Below are 22109 nucleotides of genomic sequence, written 5' to 3' on the forward strand. Positions count from 1 at the left end.
TAGCAAAAAACAATTCAAGGTTGTTGGTGGCCTTCACAGAGCAGCTGCAGAGGGTGGAGTGCTGATTCTGGGCCTGAGAAATGAGCACTGATGGTGGGATCATACCCTAATGTAGGCTTGGGATGACTAGCAGTGGCTGCAGAACCTTCAGATGTGCAAGGACCCACTTCTGGATCTGTGTGCCAAGCTCACTCCAGACCTTCAGTGGAAGGACACCACAATGAGAGCTGCACCAACAGTGGAGAAGTGAACTGTGATTGCACTACTGAAACTTGCAGTGCCGGATTGCTAACCGTCAGTTAGACATTTTAGAGTTAGAAAATCCACTGTGGGGGCCATTTTCATGCAAGTATGCAGGGCCATTAACCATCTTGAGTGCAGGGGACTGGACTAGATGACCTCTCAAGGTCCCTTCCAGTTCTATGCTTCTATCTCCTACTACGCAGCACTAGATGGCATGTATATTCCCTATTTAAGCACAAGACCACCTTGCCACCGAGTGCATCAGCAGAAAAGGCTACTTTTCTGTGATTATGCAAGCATTGATGGATCACCAGGGATGCTTCATCAACAATGTTGGCTGGTCAGGGAAGGTGCATGACATGCATGTCTTTAAGAACACAGGACTGTTCAGAAAGCTATGAACAGAGACTCTTTCCCAACTGGTTGATTACCACTGGCATTGTTGAAATCCCAGTAGCAATCCTGTGGGACCCAGCCCTTGCTCCCAGGGCTCATGAATCTGTACACTGGCCAGCTCAACAGCACCAAGAAAAGATTCAACTATCAGCTCAGGAGGTGCAAAATGACAGTTGAATGAGCTTGTGTTATATTGAAGGAACGCAGGCATTTGTTACTCACAAGATTGGCTCTCAGTGGGAAAAAATCCCAATGGTTATAGCTACCTGCTGTGTCCTGCATAATATCCGTGAAGCAAAGAGGGAAAGTTGCCATCAGGTTGGAGGGCAGAAGCAAAGCAGCTGTCTGCTGAGTTTGAACAGCCAGACACAAGGGCTACTAGGAGAGCTCAACATGGAGCTCGATGGCTCTTGGAGGCTTTGAAAGAGCACTTCAACAGTGAGCCACTGTAATGCATGAGATGTACTGTGCTCTGCCTGGCCCTGCTGTTTTGGAGCCTGTTTGGAATAGTCTGGTGCTTGGTGTACATCTATGAATATAAAACTACCAGTGCATCTCTTCATTTTATGGTTCTTGCTGTATATTATGATTATACTATCACTGACCCTATGAGTCACAGACACTTGTTACTGTACAGTGTGACAGGAAGTGGGTGCTTTTAGAATTACTAGGCATTCTGCACCATAGGTTGGGAACTAATAAATGTTATTTTCCAAATCTTGAATTTTATTCAGTAACAAAATCTGTGCAAAGAAAAATTTGTGAAGTTGAAGAGTACATTAGAACCTTTAATATTAATGGAACTGAGCTTAAGGGAAAATATTCATGTCCATTTTAGTTGCACATAAAGCAACCATGACTCTCAGTTACATGTATGTGAAGCTATGGCTGTCCTTAATGTACTCCAATGTGCCATAGTTTGTTGCCACATGAAATATTGAGCGGGGGTGTAGGGAGATGGTATAATGGAGTTCTCCATGGACTGCAAAAGGAGGTGAGCTCATGATCTTTGAACCTGTAGGTCCACAAGAGTCTGCAGCATTTGTTTGCACTGCTGGAGAAGCAGTATTATGTCCTGGTGCATCTCCCTCTTTCCTGCTGGGATTCCTGTCTGCTCTCTCCTTCATACACACTTCAATATTCACCCTCCAGGCCCTCTGCTCAGTCTGATGCAGCACAGCCTTGCAGGATCTCTTTGAACATGTCATCCCAAGTCCTCTTCTTTCTATTCCTTTTCTGGCTTAGGTGTTCCACAGATGCGGAGAGGGTCTCTCTCCAGGCCACGATGGCAGCAGCTGCAGATGAAACAGAGGTACCCTACTCAATATAGTCACAAGAAACTGAAAGGTAACAATGCCTTTCCCTTGCTCCCTTAAAGTTTTACACAAGACATGCTTATTGACACTTCTGCTTCAGAGTGCTTGTGCATGGCACCACTCCCAGCACTAGCCCTGGTGAGCATGGCCTGCCAGGAGTGAGGGAATTGCTCAGTTATATGAAACAGTAAGTATAGGGCAATGGGACTGAATACTGACACTGTATTCCACAGGTGGTGACCATTTTAGCAGATCTCACTCTGGAAGGTGACCAAGACACAGAGTACAACTGCTGCTGGCATCCCAAAGTCACCCAGGCCCGTATGCTGCTAATCTGTTTACTGCAATGGTGCCTGCTCAAGTTATCACTGACTAGGGTGAGAAAGTGTCCTGCCTCAGAGGAAGAAATAAGGCAGCCCTCCCTAGAAACCTTCAGGAGAGAATTGCAGAGTACCTCCAAGAAACACTCATTGACATCTCTCAGCAGGATTCAAGGGACATCCCTGGGTATGTAAACATCTCATAACGTCCCTCCCCCTAACTCTCCAGAGGAATGAAAAGCAAATAACTAGTAAAGAGCAGATATCAAAGGCTGTCTTTTCCTTCCCCTTCATGCTCTGTTCTGTTTGAGCCCATGGTGGTCACAGTTCCTTTAACAATATTTATAATGAAGGAACAACGTTGGAGATGTCAACCTTGATTATTCAGAAAGACTCCTCCTACTCTTTTCTAGTAGAGTAATTTAATGAATAGTTGACAGTTGTGTCCTGCTAAGTTGTGGTAGTGCCATCAGTACATCATTGGAATGAGAAATACAATTACACACTTACCTGTGGTTCCTTCCCCTACATTGGGCTCACAGGCGCTCAATGCCAGAACTGAATGCACTGTGACAGAGATTCAAACAGGTCCTGGCTTACAGAATAGCTGGACCCCTTGGTCAGATGTCCCTCATCCTCCTCTTCTCTGTTCAGGCCAAGAGCCTGTGACTCTGGCTCCTTGGAAGTATCCACGGTGCTCTGAAGGATGGGTGTGGGGGGTCTGCCAAATATGGCATGCAGCTCTTTGTAAAAGCAGCAGGTTTGCAGCTCAGCACTGGATTGAATTGGCCTCCTGATATGCCTGCCACAGTTCCTTCAATTTCTTGTGGCACTGCTGCTGATCCCGGTCATACCCCAGCTCCTGCAAACCCTGTGCAATCTGCTCATAGGATGTCCACATTTCTCTGGCTAGACCATAGCTGTACCTGCACTGCTTGTCTTCTCCACACAGGCCCAGGAGATCCAATATCTCCTGTCTACTCCAAGTCAGAGAGCATCTAGATGTGTAGCCTGTGTGGTCAGCAGCACACAACAATGGAGAGCTGCTAGGCGTGCTCCCCAAGCTAGACAATCAGGAAAAGACATTTCAAAAATGTGTGGGATTTTACATTGGGTGGGGGGAAAGTGGTCTGGTCTCTGAGTCCTGGGCAGTGGAGTTCACAATTGTGACTACAGCAGTCAGTGGAACATTGTGGGACAGCTGTTAGAGTTCACATAGGTAACATGCTGTCTACACCTGTGCTGCATCAACTTCAGTACATCAACCATGGCTCACCACCACCCGGGAAGGTGGTATTACAGTAAACAGAACTTAATGTTGGGGTAGACAAACGTGTAGACACGAGTACAAGTAGGTTGACACAAGGTGGTTTATATCAACCTAACTTTGTAGCGTAGAGCAGGCCATAGACACAATGGAACCGTGATCCAGTGATCCTTGTTTTGTTCATTATGTTACTATGGAGCAACTGGCTAGTCCATTCAATAAGAAAACTTAATTTTCACACTGCATCTTCTGTACATATAAATACATAGAACTAGTTCAGAAAAGTCCTCCAGAATATACAAACTGTTCCCCAACTGCAGACCAGAAAATATTTCAAATATTGGCCAGAGTTCTGTGCATTTTAGAGCATACAGGTGACTGGATGTTTTTATAACTTTAATTAAAAAGGCAGCAAACTCAGTTAAAGCTTAAGGGGCTGTGCAGGTGAGTGAAGACGTCAGTGGCAGGGAAGCAAGAGACAACATTGGTACAAACAAATTCCCTTTGTTCAGGCATTGGATATTGGTCACTCTTCCTTCCTAATGAAGTTGCTACCTCTTCCCAGCTCCATGCATTCCACCAGGTCATGTCACAATAGAAGCAATGGGAAAGTGGGAGTGGTCAGGAGTGACATGCCATGGAGTTGGCACCTATGCTTCTGGCTGTCTTTTTTGGAGAGTACAGAATGGGTCAAACTTTACTAGTGTATCTTGGCTCAGCACAGTCTTCCTTTGCTTGTTCACCACCATCTGAACCTGGGGAAACTGAATTTGAAGGAGGAGTCACTGTCCATAGGACATAGCAGTTCCTTCCCATGGAAGTTACTGTGCTGCCACAGCTGAACTACAACTTCACTGTAGATCAGATAGGAAGAGGAGCCAGGCGTATACTACAGACCTATATTGATTTAACTGTCATTCAGGGGTGTGACAAATCATCAGCCCTGAACGATTTTGTTCTACCGACCTAACCCCCCGTCCCTGCCCACCCCGTGTAGACAGCACTATGTCATTGGAAGAGCTTCTTCCATCATCACACTACCGCCTCTCAGGGAGGTGGATAAAGTGGGCCGCCGGGAGAGTAACATGAATACAAACTCAAGGAGTTTAAACACAAATAGAGATTAGACACGAAGAGCATATTGTGTCTTTGAATGCAAACAAAGGCCTCCTGAAATAGTCAAGGAGAGCCATCCTCATGCATTTATCGAGGATCTGGTCCATTTAACTGAGTCTAAGTTCCAGTATATACACATCTCCACTAGCACTTCTGTCGATGTAACTTGTGTCGGTCGGGGGAGAGGGGGGTGTAAAAAAACCAAACCCCTCAACCAATATAATTTACATTGAGAGAAGCACCAGTGTGGACAACAGTAGGTTGGCGGGAGACATATCTACTGCAGCTTGTTAGGGGTGGTTTAATTATGCCAATGGGACAGCTCTCTCCTGTCAGCATAGAGTGGCTACATGGGAGGTCTTACAATGGCAGAACTGTACCGATGCAAGCTCTCTAGCATAGACATGGCCTTAAATTCATTACTGTGCTAGACAAACCTGAATTTAAGATACTGGATTTATTGCTCATTCAAAACCCGCTAGTCCTCCTTTGCCTTATGAATGTAGAGGTGTTAACTGCCCACTTCACCTTGAATCGTCTCTTGCATTGTGTGTTAATGCCTTGTCTATTCCACCTTGTATTTAGGGGACATTCTGAGTACCTTCCCCAGACCTGAAGAAAAGCTTCTCAGCTTACACAAAGCTCGTCTCTTTCACCAACGAACTTGGTCCAATAACTAATATTACTTCATCAACCTTGTCTCTAATATTGTGGGACCAACATAGCTACAACACTGTGAACATCTATACCATGGGTTTGCTAAAGCAAGCACATCAATGTTAGGGCAGTTGCTGAATTTATGGCAAGTTCTAGACTCCAGCCCAAATTCAAACATGGTGAAAGCAACATGTAACTTAACTTAATGGGTTGGACCCATTTACTTTGGGTATGAATTTGGCGATCTAGTGCAAAATTGGGAGGAGAGGAGATGCCACAACTGAGAAACATTTTTCTCTTTGCCTTCTTCCATATCCCAGCCTCCCAGTAGTCCCTTTCCTTGTAAGCATTCTGAAGGCAACCAGTGCCCCTCCTCCCCTGCAAAATCTCTGGTCATTTGTTTCTTGACTCAGCTATTGAGAAACATCACTTGCTCAGAGGGTCTTGCTGAGCCTGAGACTTCCTTGCAAAATGGCATCTTCCAACTAACATGAGCTTGGATATGCCATCACCACTGGCTATGAGACCTATATCATAGCTGAAAATCTGGTGCACTTAATCAAAATCATCATCAGTGCATAAGCCAAGCAGGTGACAAGCTTCAAAATGGAAGTTTAGTGGAGGAAAGACAGACACTTTTGATATCCTTATTAAAGTCCTGAATTTCCTGACAAGTCACTTTGGGATGGGGGTATCAGCTTTTTAACATCTGCAGTGATGTGTGCTCATGTATCTGACTGGAGGAGCCAGCCCTCAGTTTCTAAGCCAGGCATTCAATTTAGATTTAATAAGACAGTAATTGCACATTAAATACTCATTGATTACCTAAAATGTATTTATTGAGATATAACAGCTATGTAACAGATCTCTCTCATATGCTCTTAGATATGCACATATTGTTACAAAGCTGTTAAATGGCAATAAATGTTTATCTAAAAAATTAGCATCCGGCTAACATAAAATACACAACCTATTAAATCTAATTAAATGCATGCTGAAGACAATTAGAGCTCCTGTATGCTTGCTTGGATTTTCTGGGGAACAGAATGTTTTACATGTCTGTATGGAGTTTGAAATGGTCAGTAACTCCATTCTGGGCAATTTCTGCAAGCCCAATGATTTGCTTTCTCCCATCATCCCCCCACTCCCCCCTTTCCCTCCAAAAAAATCTGCTTTTTCCAGTCCAAACATGTCCAGGTTGGAAATTTGATTTGATGTGAGAATTGATCTTAAATAAAAAAATTGAAATGTGAAACATCAAGGCATTTGCTTTTGTAAATAAAGCCTTTTCTGAGTGATTAAGGATTTAAAAAAAAAAAAACCTACAAACCTTACATTTGCAGACCTTTGTCTGAAATTAAATCAATTTCCTTAAATCAGCAGAATCCAAAAATCTCATTTAAATTTCAGATTCCTTTTATGTCCATTTCATTCTGTTCCAGAGGAAGCACAATTGATACAATGATGTGTATGTGTATGCATAACTGGTGCAATGGTTCTCTATTTCTGTAATGGCAGAGGTTGAGATGTGTCATTCACTGCAGGGCTGAACTAAATCTTAACAGCATGGGAAAATTAATGGACCTGATCCTGCAAATACTAAAGCACATGAGTAGAGTCACTCATATGGATGAGTGGTTGCAAGACCGGGCACTAAATAGGTGGTCTAAAACAGGTTGTTTCATAAAAATTTGAAGACTAGAAATTACTCTGCATGTTGTCCATAGGTTGACTTCTAGGGGGTGGGAAGGAGGAGGAGTGACATATGGACATGCTTTGTACTCGGATAACATCTGTAGTTATGTTAAATACAGCTTGTGATGGCACAGACTGGATTCAAACAAACTAAATATTGCACCAACAAAGGGAGCTACATGTGCTCAGCAATTCGGGAGGGTTGGGGGGGGGGGAAGAGGAGAGAATAGGCCACTTTATAATTTAGGCACCTAAAATCAGATATAGGAGGTCCAACTTCAGGCATCCAAGCTTGGAAATGGCCTAATGCAAGCAAATGAAACCCAGAGCAGTCTGTCTTCTGGTTTTGGGGTTTTAATTCTAGGGGCGGGGGGGGAATCTAAACCTAGACTTTGATTGCCAGTGTCAGATACTAGTATGAAATTAGTTTAGACCCTAATCTCACTGGTCCCCAAACTCTGAAGTTTTTAAATTCACTCTGGAACTTGGAGATTGGGCCCATAGGGGACCTCTTACCATGCTTTTGTACAACTCCCTTCTGTGTCAATTAGGTCAAGCAGGTCAAATTTTTTCTGACAGAACAGTTTCCCCCCCCCATCAGAAAATGCTGATTGCACTAAATTTAAACATTTCACAGAAACATCATTTCTGTTAAAAAAAATTTCACTGGAAATTTGAAACAATATTTCATCAAAACCAAAATGTTTCACTTTATCATTTCAATAGGATATTAAAATCAAAAGGAAATTTGGGATTTTTCATTAAGATTGAGATTTTTGGTCCCAATTTGGAACTAAGCCACATTTCAAGTCCCTGGAATTTTCCAAGGGACAAAAATTCCAAAATTTTGACCAACTCTAGTCATAGTGGTGGTGTGAGTTGCAGAAAGTCTGAGTAGGCGAACTGGGCCAGTCTTTTAATGGCTATTATAAACAACCACAGAATTAAAAATACTGTGACTGCTAGAAATAATTCTTTGCATTTTTGTAGCAATGCTAATTAAACCTTGCAAAAACTTTGAGGTAAGTAAAACATAACCATTTTATAGATGGGAAAACAGGCACAGAAAGGTTAAATAATTTGTTCAAGAATCTAGGTCAATAGGTCAAGGAAATGCTTCCTGACTCTCAGGCATTTGGGGTTACTGGCCCACATGACTGACAGCACAGTGAAAAATAACCTTGGCTGTTACTTAACCGACTATTAGAGAACATAGAACTTGTCTACACTACCTACTGGATCGGCGGGCAGAGATCGATCCAGTGGGGATCGATTTATCCCGTCTAGACTAGACGGGATAAAATCAACCCCCCAAGCCCTCTCCCGTCGACTCCTGTACTCCAGCGCCGTGAGAGGCACAAGCAGAGTCGACGGCGGAGTGGCAGCAGTCTACTCACCGCAGCGAAGACATCACAGTAAATCGATCTAAGTATGTTATTCACATAGCTGAAGTTGTGTAACCTAGATCGAACCCCACCCACCCACATTGTAGACCAGGGCCTAGTTTTTTAAAGCTAGAGTTAGAGTGACCATTTCATAGCTGCATCCCTCACAACTAGCTGGAGGGCATTATTTTCCCCACTCGCCTAGAGTGGTTTGGAGTCATTTTCTGACCATTGTTCTCAATCCCAACCTTAGCAACAGCAGCAAGAACTGTCACAGTGATGGAATGAAACTCCTAGGGCATTGGCAGTCCCTCCAACCATAGCTGAGGCATATCAGTGTGCCAGTGTAAGAAAACCTGAACTTCTGCTGCCAATTTGGTGATTAAGCAAAGCACTGCTATCAAACAGCAGCTCACATAAGAGCTAATTCACTTTTCAATATAAAGCAGATTAAAAAAGCCTATTGCTTAATAATGCACAAACTTCACTGAGAAGCAGAATATTTTTTAGTAAAATGGCTGTTTATTAAGCACAAGTCCATTTGAGCTTTCAGAGTAAGGGAAGTAAAAAGAGTGAAGGTTATAAAGTAAAACAAAATGTAGCTGGAATGTAGGTGCAGCTAATCATGTAAATTCTGTTTGAAGCCTCACTTGTCTGTTCTATTATGGATTCCATAGGCAGCTACTAATTTAGTGCAGCTGTTGCACTTCTAGTACATTAAAAATTCTCTCTGCTGAACTTTTGTAGAGGCTTTTGCATGACAAGTTCCAGTCTTTTCCAATTCCACAGTCACCAAGCTACGGTATTGCCATTCATATTTGTACTCTAAACTAGATCATGTAAAAAAAAATAGCAATTTAAAACTTTTGGTAGCACTGGCTTTCATTGGCAACTACTCTTATCTGCCCAGGGTGAAATTTCCATAAGATGAGAGATGTGGAATACCTGTCAACAACCAGTTTTGAAAATTTGTTCATATATGGACAGCTGTCCAATGCTGTACGTCACACCATTGTCTTAGCCAAACAGAACTGAAGACCATAAAAGAATGATCAAATGCTTCTTCAAAATGCTCATATTCCATTGTTTTCAACCATATGCTTTAAGAAAATTAAGATACATACCTCAATTTCCAGCTAAGGAGAGTTAAAGAATCACTGTCCTCAAAAGGATTAACCCCACTAATTGAGCATTTAACGCTTTTAATAGCAAACCAACCTTAAGTGCCTGACCAAGAACTGTACTGATCAAGCCTCTCCATTCCCAAACATTCATTTTACTTCCCCCATTTCTACCATCTGCGTTGACTGTACACCTTTAGCTTCCCTTTAACATATTTAGTTTAGTAGCAAACAAAATCAGTCAGGACCTGGCCCACTCAGTTGTATTTCACCTGAATAGTGACATATTACAAAACAAATCTAGTAATTGTGAGTAGGGGAGAGAATATATTTGGCAGATAAACTTCTTACTTTCCATTTTAATTTGACTAGGAGAAAATACTAAAAAAGACACTTATCAAAATAATTGCACTAAGCAATTTATTTGGGTTGAAGCATAACTTCTTTCCCCCGCCTCTCTTTCATTCTCACTTTTTGCCTAGAGCGAACTCTTTTTTGCTTTATATTGTCAACTAGGAACAGAGTTCCTGAGGAGACAAACAGGGGGTAAAGAAGACAAATCTGTCTCCTTTGTGTGAAAGCTGTAGGCCAGAGTTATCAACTCCTCAGCTATTCAAGGCAGATTTGCATATCCAAGGCCACCCGAGGCAGGGAAGGCATTTGGAGTCTGATTTTTCCACAAGAACACATTAGGGAGTGAAGCAAAATAAGGAAACGCCAAAAAGGATCCAAGTAACCACTCAAAAACTTTGAGGGGGGGGGGGGAATTCCATTCAAGGACCTCTTTCTTGAGAGACATTTTATACACAATGGAATTTCCAAATATCCTTATTAAAGAAACTTCACAGACAGCAGCTTGGCATGCAAGAACTTCAAGACCACAGAGTAGGAGGTTGGCATCCATTCTCTTTGCAGTGTGTGTCTATATCAGGGGTCGGCAACCTTGCAGAAGTGGTGTGCCAAATCTTCATTTATTCACTCTAATTTAAGGTTTCACGTGCCAGTAATACATTTTAAGAATGTCTCTTTCTATAAGTCTATAATATAGAACTAAACTATTGTTGTATGTAAAGTAAATAAGGTTTTTAAAGTGTTTAAGAAGCTTCATTTAAAATTAAATTAAAATGCAGAGCCCTACCAGACCAGTGGCCAGGACCCGGGCAGTGTAAGTGTCACTGAAAATCAGCTCACATGCTGCCTTTGGCATGCGTGCCATAGGTTGCCTACCCCTGCTCTATATCTTAATACAACTAGCTTTTCAGAAGGCAAGGATAAGTGAAGGTTGTAGCCATAGTGCAAAAAAAGTAGTTTGCTTTATTAAAACAATCCTGTAAAGTATCCGCTCCTTGATGCTAGGGGAACTCTGTGCATATTGGCAGACATACAATATGGTGCCTACATTAGGCATTTATTACTCAGTTACTCCAGGGATTAGTTTTGATTTAAGTAAATCCTCCAATCACATTGCTGATATCATGCAATCAAATAATGTGACTGGAGGATTTACTTAAAATCAAAATTAATCCCCGGAGTAACTCCATTGACTTCTTTGGTGCTGCACTAGCAGTGAGTCCCCCCGCTTCCTCCCTGAGTATTCAGTAATGTATTTGTCAGGCTATAATGATAATAGTAAAGATATTGGAGAGGAGAAACCCAATGATATTGCCAAGAGAATTTACAGTAGCTGGCCACTCAAGCTCAGTAGATCCCCCAGCAGCATAGCCAAATTTCTCCATTTGCCTTAACCCAAGTAAATATCTGCTTAAAATCCAGACTTCCCTCACAACAAGGAGGGTCTTCTGTCATAAGTTGTTCCTTGGAAGTCAAAATATTTACAAGGCAACATACTATTCAAGGATGTCAGAATCTGGCTTATAATACAGAGCACCACATAGAACCATATTCTCATTCCTTTGAATAGCACCTTACTTAAAATATTCCCATTGACTTCAAAACAGGAGTACAGAGATGGGAATTGGCCCTTAGGGTATGTCTACACAGCAACTAGACACCTGCTGCCTGCCCATGCCAGGCAACTCTGCATCGGGAGGCTCTGACTGCGGGGATGTTTCATTGCTGTGTAGACTTCTGGGCTCAGGCTGGAACTCAGGCTCTGGGACCCTCCCTCCTCGTAGGTGTCTAGTTGCTGTGCAGATTAGACTAAAGTCTAATTAATTCTATCTACAGCTATGCCAGTCACAAAATACCACCTCAAATCACTGTTACTCCACAAAACAGATACTGAAGAAATGTGAGTGGCTAAGAGTAAAACTGAACCAAAATTCACTCCTAAACAAGCAATAAGAGACCAGACACCAACAACATTTAGAACCAACTGGTTAAAAAGCTATCAATTTTCCTCAACATTTAGCAGTAACATCAGAAATTAAACACATTATAGAACCGTTAGGCCTAGTCCCACCCCTGTTGCTATTCGTGTTTGTTAGTGAAATCATATTCCATTAATTTACACATTCAGAGGGTGGCAGGCATTACATTTAACAAAATCCCCCAAACTAGAAGTTGAATTCCATTTTCCACGTGGATCTCTTAGCTCATGCCTGCCTGCTGCTGCTGCCGCTGCCACTTTCCTTTAGGCTTAGAAATTTGGCAAATCAATTTCAAGTTTAAAAGTATAGTCCTTTATTCAGAGGGTTGGCTGCCTTCTGAAACCTAGAGCACGTTTCTCCTCTTGTTTAGAAGAGTGATGTGGAAGATCAGGTGAGGACTGGACATGTCTAAAAGGAGGAGAGCCAGCAGCAGAATAGTTTAGAAGTTTTGACTAGCTCAGGTATGTTGGTCTCTATGAGGAGATACTTCTTACCATGAATGCTGCTTAATGCACTGCATGTTTGGCAACAACATGACAGGACTCCATGTTTCTAAAAATTAAACTAGCTCTTGAAAAATATTTACAGATGTTCTGCAATTGCAGCTTGCATTCCAGCCACATGCACACAGACTGGATTCCTGCTGCTTCCTCCCTCTATGTTCCTTGCACCAAGTTCCATGCAGGTGGCTACAAACGCAGCATAAAAAAACCAATTCCCATGCTTACTAGGAGTGTGGGATAGAGATTAATCTCAAGTGTTTGCCATTTTGCAATCCTGCACTGAATTCCACAGCAACAAGACTGCAAACTCTCATCATCATAATGAGAGAGAAGGTGGGTGAGGTAATGTCTTTTATTGAGGAAGAGATGAGATTTTGAGCTATACTTATAATTAGGAAGGAAAAAACAATTTGAAGAATAGCTAGCCCAAGTCTCAAAAAGTAATAGCAAAAAAAAGCAAAAAATTTTAACTACATCAGAAACAGAAAGCCTGCTAAATAACCAGTGGGGCCACTGGACGATTGAAATGCTAAAGGAGGACTCCAGGATAAGGTCATTGTGGAGAAAGTAAATGAATTCTTTGCATCGGTCTTCATGGCTGAGGATGTGAGGAAGATTCCCAAACCTGAGCCATTTTTTTAGGTGATAAATCTGAGGAATTGTCTCAGATTCAAGTATCAGAGGAGGCAAACTGGTTGAAATTATAGCAAGGAACAGAATTATCAGACACAGATGAACATGATTTACTGGGGAAGAGCCAACATGGTTTTTGTAAGGGAAATCATGCCTCACCAGTCTACTAGGACTCTTTGAGGAGGCTGACGGCAACAAAATGGCAGATGAAATTCAATACTGATAAATGCAAACTAATTCACAGTGGAAATGCTCAACTATACATATAAAATGGGGTCTAAGTTGACTGTTACCACTCAAGAAAGCTCTTGGAATCAATGTGGGTAGTTCTCGGATTGCAATGGCAATAAAAAAAAAAGCTAACCATGTTGGGAATCCTTAAAAAAAGGGATAGATACCTAGTCAGAAATTATCATACAACCTCTCTAAAAATCCTTGATAAGCCCACATCTTGAATACTGTGTAGATGTGGTCACCCCAATCTCAATATATTATACATATTGGTTCAGAAAAGGACAACAAAAGTTATTAGGGGTATGGAACAGCTGCCAGAAGCTGGATGACAGGGGATGGATCACTGATTATCTGTTCTGTTCATTCCCTCTGGGGCACCTGGCCTTGGCCACTGTCAGAAGACAGGATCCTTGGCTAGATGGACCTTTGGCCAGACCCAGTACGGTTGTTCTTATGTTCAGCTCAAAAAGCTTATTTCTTCCACCAGCAGAAATTGGTCCAATAAAAGATATCACCTCACACACCTGGTCTCACATATCCTAGTGCCAACATGGCTACAACACTGCCATCATCTAACCTATCCTTACCCACCCTGTAGACATACTTCATCATCCAGGAAACTCAAGACCTTATTCCCACTCTACCCCCTTTGTAATATCCAGAAAGTCATAATATCTGGAAGACACTGCAGAACTCTCCCTCTTCAACAAATCAGTCAACAAAAGCAATTAAACATCACTCAGATGAACCTTGGGATCAAGCTCTTTTTGAGAGACAGTGGAAGCAGGGAGCTATATACAACAACATTTGCTCTACAGATATTTAGCATTTTTTAGAATAAAGAATACCTCATAGTGCCAGATGGTAATATACCATGGGTGGCTGGTGAACCAGCTGTTGAGGGAGGCTAGCCCCCAGCCCCAGAGTGGGTCTCTGGTCCCAGCCCTGGTGCGTTCCTGAGTCCTGGTGGCACACTGGCCCACCCCCGCCCAAGCCCCAGCCCCAGCCAGCCTGGGCTAGGGAAGAGCAGGAAGGAACTGCAGGAAGGGACTTGGGGCAGAGTGTGGGCAGGGCCATGCCAGGCAGTTTGAAGAGGCACCGCCTCCCCTGGCCTAGGATACCTGCTGCCCATGGTAATATTACACAAGTGCCACAAGCTGTACACCTTGGAGGTACATAAGACTGTCACAAAACAGATAATATTTAGAGGCAATTTAGCTTGGTTAGAAGCACCCAGTTCTTGATATAAATTGAAACAAACTAGAATTTGCAAGAGTAATAAGATGATCTCACTTATTGTGTCACTTTCCACTCTAAAGCATTCTAAGTTCTGTCAATTATATAGCCCAGAACCACTATATAGCCCAGTACCTCAACAGCAAACCATAGTTCAGAATAGAAAATCTCCGAGCTTAAAACAAAACAAAACTGCTGAAAACCCTAGACCTTGGACCCCAAAAGATGACTGCTTGATCTGCTAAATATATTATTCTTGTGGCTCCTCCAAACCAAATTGAGAGAGAGGCATCTGTTTTTTTTCTCCAAAGGGAGACAGTTACCCACCCTTGATCGCCAGAGGCAAAATGCAATGATTAAAGCAATTAGTGGCCTCGCACTTGCAGGAAACTATACAAAACATCAAACAACCCTGTGATGTTCAACAATCCCATTCTCAAACAAAAGTTAACTGATTGCAAGTTCATATTACTTATGAACTACAGGTAACATTTTCAAAGATGCTTAAATTCAGTTTTCAAAAGTCACTTTTGAAAATGGAACTTCAAGCTCCTAAATCATTTGAAATACTTTTGAAAATTTTCCCTCGCAATACACTAGTCTACTCCACACTGCATTAGCAAGGCAATAATAAAGAAACCTATTCAACAGACAGTAACTTTCCAGCTTCTTCAGGTCTGAGAGAGGTACTCTGTGTCACAGCTAAATACAAGCTTTAACAAATAGTTTAGCATCACAATTATGCCTTGTGAGGTATCATTTGAGAAGTCATGATATGTTGAACATTACTATCCTGTTGAATTATATGAGTTACCATTGTATCTAAAGTTATACTATTTATGTTACTGAAATAAACTGAGTCTGGGAGATGCCCACAGATGGCCTTTCAGTGGCAAAGGAGCAACTAACACCCCCAAGACAGATTTACATTAGGACTAGCTGGCCATGTGTAGATGGCACATTAAGGAGAATCTGGTCTCCCAGTGGACCTCTCCTGAAGCTCATAGACAATGGGGATTGCTTAACTCGCGACTCAGCAGGGGACATAGAACATGTGATCCCCGACTCCATGTTTGAGACAGTATCTTTTCATGCCCATGGATTGGGGGGGGGGGTGTAAATATGACTTCACATGGAAAAGTGATAACACAAGACCACCACATCATCTGTGGATGAACACTTCTCAAAGCAATCACTCTGTATCTGACCTATTAATCCTCATCCTCAAAGGAAATCTGCACAACACTTTCAAAAAAAAGCGGCCTGGGAACTTAAATTCATAACTTTGCTAGACTCTAAAAATCAGGGACACTGGATTTATGGCTGATTACAACAATCTGTAAATCACTAACCTGCCTTTTTGTCCTATGAGGAGTGAGGTATTAACGAGCACTTCACCTTGAATGGTCCCTTAGAATAAGAACCAACTACCTGCGTTTAACTATCTGTTCAATCTGGTATTTAGCTGTGACACTCCAAATACCTTTCCCCAACCTGAAGAGGAGATCTGTGTTGCTCCAAAACTTCTCTCACCAACAGAAGTTGGTTCAATAAAAAAATATTACCTCATCCATCTTGTCTAACATCCTGGGACTGACATGGCTACAAACACCACATACATATTATTTGACACAGGTGATCACTTTTCTTTTGGATGAGGGGAAGGAAAAAAAAAAAGTCACCTACCTTTCCCCCTTATACTAAACACTTGTTCTTTAGTGATGGCCTACATTTTCAACCAATTGGTGTCTGAGCCACTGCAAAAAAAAAAAAAAAATCTTTTAAATACAATACAATGGGCTCCTGAATGAATTAGTACCTTCAATAAGAAGCCAATTAATCCATTATATTATAGAGTGAGGCACTACTAGAGTTTTGTGGACAGATTCCTCAGCAGGTAAGCTGATCTAGCTCCAGAGCCACACTGATTTACATCAACTGAGAATCTGACCCAATAATTAATTGCCTGGACAGCTTTTTAGTAACATTTATCATCTATAAAGAAATTTACAAGAACAATGACAGAAGGATAAGAGATAACAATACTGGGGGGGGGGGGTCTACCTCATATGCATCTGTATTCTCAAAAACTTGCAAACAGTTGACAGTCATTAAATACAATTTTTAAAATTAGCTTTAAATCTTGTAGTTTCCAAGTTAATGCAAACCTGCAGCAGCATCCCATATTCCTCCTTCACAATACAAATATTTTTCCAGTGGTTTGCCTCAACAGCAGTAGTTGAATTTGGCAAGGTGCTGGATCAGTTTGTAGGCATGCATGAAATCAAGATCAGTCAACTGTGGAGTTACTTCAAATATTAAAGTGTGTAGCCAAAGACTGACTTTTTGTTTAATTCGTGTCTTTTCTAAGCACAAATGGATTAGCAGCAGATTTGAGGTAATTAATTATAATTATTAACTTCCAAGGGCAATAAGGCACAATAGACTCATTAACAGAAATGTTTCAATTTGGACTATGCTTGGTTCTCTGTTCTAACACAGTATAACATTTGTTAAGATGGCTAGGGTCAGATACATTCCCTCACATTGAACACTGCCTTTCTCCTCAAAGAAGCTCCATTGACTGAAGAAAATCCACCTGGACTCTTTTAGGCATTTTCAACCTGTAATGGACAAATTCCCTTCCTTCTGGGACAAACACCATGGTCTTCATTTGAGTATGAGTCAATGGGAGTTTTAATTAAGGACCATAGAAATTTGGCCTTACAAATACTTATTGCTTTTGTCTTGACTTCCAAACAAAAGACCACCACCACCTAGTCTAACACCCAGCTCAATAGCATGATAAACTATTGCAAAATTACAATTTGTAAGAGCCACAATTATTTTTTTCAAATCATCTTCTATTCGATGTTCCTCTAAGTACAGGAATATTTTACAACCTCAATTCATTACCAAGACACAAGTTCAATGACACTCATGAACCGAATATGTGGAGAACTCAATGCAGCCATTAATATACCCAATACATTGAAAACTCCACACTGCTTTAATAAAATTCTGCACATACCAGCACACTTTTAGTCTAAACCAGCCCAGGCACACCAAAGCTGCCTTACTGTGCATGCTAAAGAGAGAATGTCCATCACCACTTTGAAAACAACATTCTAACTATATCAACCAGTTTAAATGGTGTTTTTTTTTTTTAAAGGAAGTGAAACTCAGGGTGCATTTAAAAAAAAGTAGCTGTGAAAATGGGAAATTAAGCTAATTTAAAAGGAATGCTTATTTATTTTATGGCCCTATGTGCACTCTGAAGGTTCAATTTCTGACACAAGAGAAATTAAACAACTTTCCAGCTTGTCTGTCTGGCTTAAGGACCATGTAAGATCACAAATAACAGTGATAGGGATTTCTACCAATTAAGCAATTACCCTCTGGGGGTGAGGTGGAACCAACAGTTACTTTTGCACACCCTCTGGGCTGCAGTGTCTACCCACAAAGAGGAATATTACAGACTTAGCTCAGAACTGTCATAGGTTCAGACATAAAATCAGAAACATTTCACATGATTTCAGTAGCGTCTGTATGTCTTAATGCTCTGCTATCAGAATGGTGCAGGGCCTCTATGTACTGAAACCCATTTTTACAATCAAGTAGGTGAGCACAGAGACATAATGGATTAATTAACAAGGTTTGTGGTTGTTAGATTCTATTCACTCTTCGCAGTTACATGCCACCTAGCATCCCAAGACATTACAACTCATTTATTAATAAGGTGGTTAAAAATATACCTTTCAGATCACTTCATTTAAATATGTATTTCTTTTTATACCATATGCACTTAGTGTCTCTACACTGTATGCAAACCATCATATTGTCTGGGGTACCTCTGCAACAGTCACCTCTTTGCGTAACTAATTTCCCCTCACCAAGCAGTAGACTAAGTGCCAAATTTAGCAGATTGGCAATTCACATTGCATCATATACACACTTTGTTGCAGTCGTGTTTCAGCAATCCTTCAGTTTTCACTTTTGGACAGTGATGGAGTTCCATTGGATCCCACTGAGAGGAAAAATATATATATGCTCTTTACACAGCTTGTCATTCTCAAACAAGTCGGGGGTCACTTATTTGGGATATTCTGGCTCAACTTTAGTGCAATAGGATCAGGAGGCAATGTGTACAGTATCTTGCATTTTTTCTTATGGAATGAAAGGCCCCAATACAGCAGCGCATCTCTTTAACGTTAAGCACATGCTTAAGTCTATCCCTCTTCTGCAAAGCATTAATACATGCTTAAATATAAGAATTAAGTATTATATTAATTTTAAGCCTGTTCGGGGCTTTGCTGAAGTGTGGCCTTATATATAAGGCCAACTTATTTTTTCTTCAAACAAGTGTTTGAATCATCCAATTTAGCAAAGCAAGTAAGACTAATGGAGTAAAAACACATCTTCTACTGATGCAAAACTATTTTAGGATGAATAAATCTTATACAGAGATGATACTAATGATTAAAAGCAAAAATGTGTCCCTCCATTTCATCAGGTAAATTAAGAAAGCAGAGACAGAAATATGGAAGGATCTACTCAAAACAGGACAGAAAAGGTCTGACACACCTAAACACCTTCATCAAAGTACCTTTCAAAACAAATTCATGTGAATACATTTCAAAAATCAAATGGAGTTTCAAGAAGCCACATAGAAAAGTCTCCTTTTCTACCCAGTCCACGTTTGTCACAGAATGAGAGAAGGTACATGTTCCAGTTTCTTTTGAGGAAAAAACACATACACACAGGAAATGTGTCCATTTTCCCCCAAAATGGAATTTTCTGCAAAACATTCCATTAAAAAAAGCTTTTCCATTTGTTTAATATTTTTAACAGAAACCTTAAAGGATCCAATTTAGCCAGCTCCTTATGTGGAAACTTTTTTTCTTATTGTTTTTGGTATTGCCCCATGTTTGATTAGTCACATGGTGGGGCAGAGAAGAGCTGAAAGGTTCCATTTTAAAAACAAACATTTAAAAAAAATCCACAGAAATTTTTGAAAAACAACTCAGAGCAATATATCTTTTCACCCTAGTACTTTACAATTTTCCATGTAAAGTGTGCAGCTAGCATTAATAAAGCTTGTGTCTTTGTATCAGGCTTGTTGCCTGAAGAACCAGAACGACTTTAGTCAGCTGCACCTCAGAGCAGTTTTACTGAGTTTCTAGCAAAAACTAGGCTTTCCTCCAGTTAAACAACCATAATTTGTTTTAGTTTGAAGGTCCTACTAAATAATGGTGTCATCAGTAAACATCTGGCTTCTTCCAAGCAGATTAGGAATCCAATGAGGAAAGTGTGTTTATAATTCTAATTTGAAACACAGCACATTAATATGCTGATTCTCATAATGTTTGCCTTAACCTGTTTGGAGAAATTATGACTACAAATATCTTGTACACAACACCTCTAAACTACCAGCTTGTATAAACAACATAAGAGCCGATGCAGCCTCATGCAGATGATTAGAACCACTTCAGAGGCAATCATGATTAGCGCTTTGGCTCAAAGCCATATTTTACACATAAACAAAGCATCTGTTTCTGAGTTCTTGTCCCAAGCTAATAGACCCACCTCCACTATTACCAATAAGCACATTCAAGAGGGCCAGATGGCCTAGCTGAAACAGCCCTGTTTTTTTCCTGAGCGAGGCATACTGGAGCTATAGAGCCAACATTGGCTCCAAATCATATTTCCTTGGGCTCTAGGTGCCAATAAGACAAGGTGTAAACTGGCTCCACAAAAGAAGAATGCAAATTCTGGGGCCATCCATTATTCAGAATTGGCACCAAGCCAGCTAGGTTTCCTCCTGACCATCCCTTCTCGTAGGTGCAGTGAAAACAGATGAAGTGCAGCGTGCTCCTGCAGGAGTCAGTGTATTGCAATGTAGATTGCTTCTATGCCTTGCAGGGTTCTGCAGACTCAGCAAACCCCTGCCTGCAGCCAAGCGGTACTGTTCAGCTGACTTCACTGTATGTTGTACATATTTGACAATCAAGTGGTTTTACATATTTGATAAAGCACGGGGCTGTTGGAATAATCTGTATAGTGGAGGTGCTGAGAGCCATTGAACCAGACTGTAACCCCTATCTATGCTGGAAACCACTTCCAACCAGGAGGTGCGGCAGCACCTATGAATTAAAGCATCATATTTAGCTAGTGGAACGGGCCTTTAAAATGATCTTGGGCTCCGAACAGCAACTGAAAAGGAGAGCGCCACATACAGCAGCACTTGCATGGCTCTACACGAACATCTCCTTCCTTCTGTGACCCACGTTCAAGTTTGACCAGTGGTAATTTCTAAGTAGATTAGACTGAAGAGCACCACCTGTCAAGAAGCCCCTGCTGCAGGGAAGCTCAGGACTGATTTGACCCAGGAGGACTAGCGGAGAGAAATCTCCTCACAACTCTTTTGAAAGAGACAGTGAGGTCGTAGTTAATGACAGGGAGAGATCACTGTTTGGGTTCCCTGCACCATGTAACTGGGTATTTAGAGACCTTCCTTTCCCCTCACAACATGATGTACAGTGTGCTGTGTACCACCCAGCTGACAGAGGTGACTGGGTTTCAGCAGTGTGCATGAATAGAGGGTTGTTAATTATATAATTATAAAGGACAATTCACTATAAATTGAGTTTCATTGTAACAGAAGCAAATCACTTATTCAAAGACAGCCCCCTCCCCCACACACATCCCTGCTGCTGCCACGCTTCACCTTGGGAGTAATAGCAAACATCTTTATTCCTCTGACCATACTGCAGCTGTGGCAAGCCCACCTCCTCTGTGCCACCACTAGGCTCCAGCCAGAGATTCTTCTGTACTTCTGCCCCCTAGGGAGTGGTGACTTTGGCCTGATCTACGCTACAGAGTTGGTCAACATAAGGCAGTTTACATGGACCTAACTCAGTAGGCGTCCACACTAAAATGTAGCTCCCACTGATATAACTCACCCACTACAGCAACTGAGGGCATGGCTACACTTGCAGATGTAGAGCACTTTGAGTTAAACCAGCCTTCGGAGAACTGGTGTGGCCACATTTGCGGCACTTGCGGCTGCATTGGGAGCAGTGCATTATGGGCAGCTATCCCACAGAGCACCTCTTCCCATTCTGGTGCTGTGGGAAGGGGGCGGAGCATTCTGGGTCCTGTACCAACGCCCCATGACGCATCAGTTCACATCCCAGCAATCCCTCTGCTTTCGTGCACATTTGGCACCATCTTTCAGCATTTTTTGTGCTGTCTTCCCTTTTGATCTGCGGGAATGGAGCTCAAAGTGCTGAGGAGTCTTGCCAGCAGCTAAAATTTGGTGGTCGAGTTACTCCTTAAGATCCAAACTGACAGTGATGACTCCAACGATGATATCGACTCAAGTAACGCATACGACATAAGATTTCTTGTTGCATTCATGGACATGCTCACCACCATAGAATGCTGCTTTTGGGCTTGGGAAACAAGCACTGAGTGGTGGGATCACATCATCATGCAAGTCTGGGATGACGAGCAGTGGCTGCAGAACTTTTGGATAAGAAAAGCCACTTTCATGGGACAGTGTGATGAGCTTACCCCCAACTTGCGGCGCAAGGACAGGAGATGGAGAGCTGCCCTGCCAGTGGAAAAGCGGGTGACTATTGCAATCTGGAAGCTG

General features: G+C 41.7%; 1 long non-coding RNA gene across 1 annotated transcript in view; it reads right to left on the reverse strand.

The window, feature by feature from the left end:
* Nucleotides 1-1376: 1376 nt before the first annotated feature.
* Nucleotides 1377-22109, reverse strand: part of LOC135973843 (uncharacterized) — a 31914-nt gene continuing 11181 nt past the window's right edge. The window contains exons 2-3 of the long non-coding RNA XR_010590882.1: nt 16139-16209; nt 1377-1934 (exon numbers count right to left, since the gene is read on the reverse strand). This is a non-coding gene — a long non-coding RNA (uncharacterized LOC135973843). The remainder of the gene's footprint in view (nt 1935-16138; nt 16210-22109) is intronic.

The sequence above is a fragment of the Chrysemys picta genome, chromosome 10 (genome assembly GCF_011386835.1).
Source record: "Chrysemys picta bellii isolate R12L10 chromosome 10, ASM1138683v2, whole genome shotgun sequence".
Classification (NCBI taxonomy): Eukaryota; Metazoa; Chordata; order Testudines; family Emydidae; genus Chrysemys; species Chrysemys picta.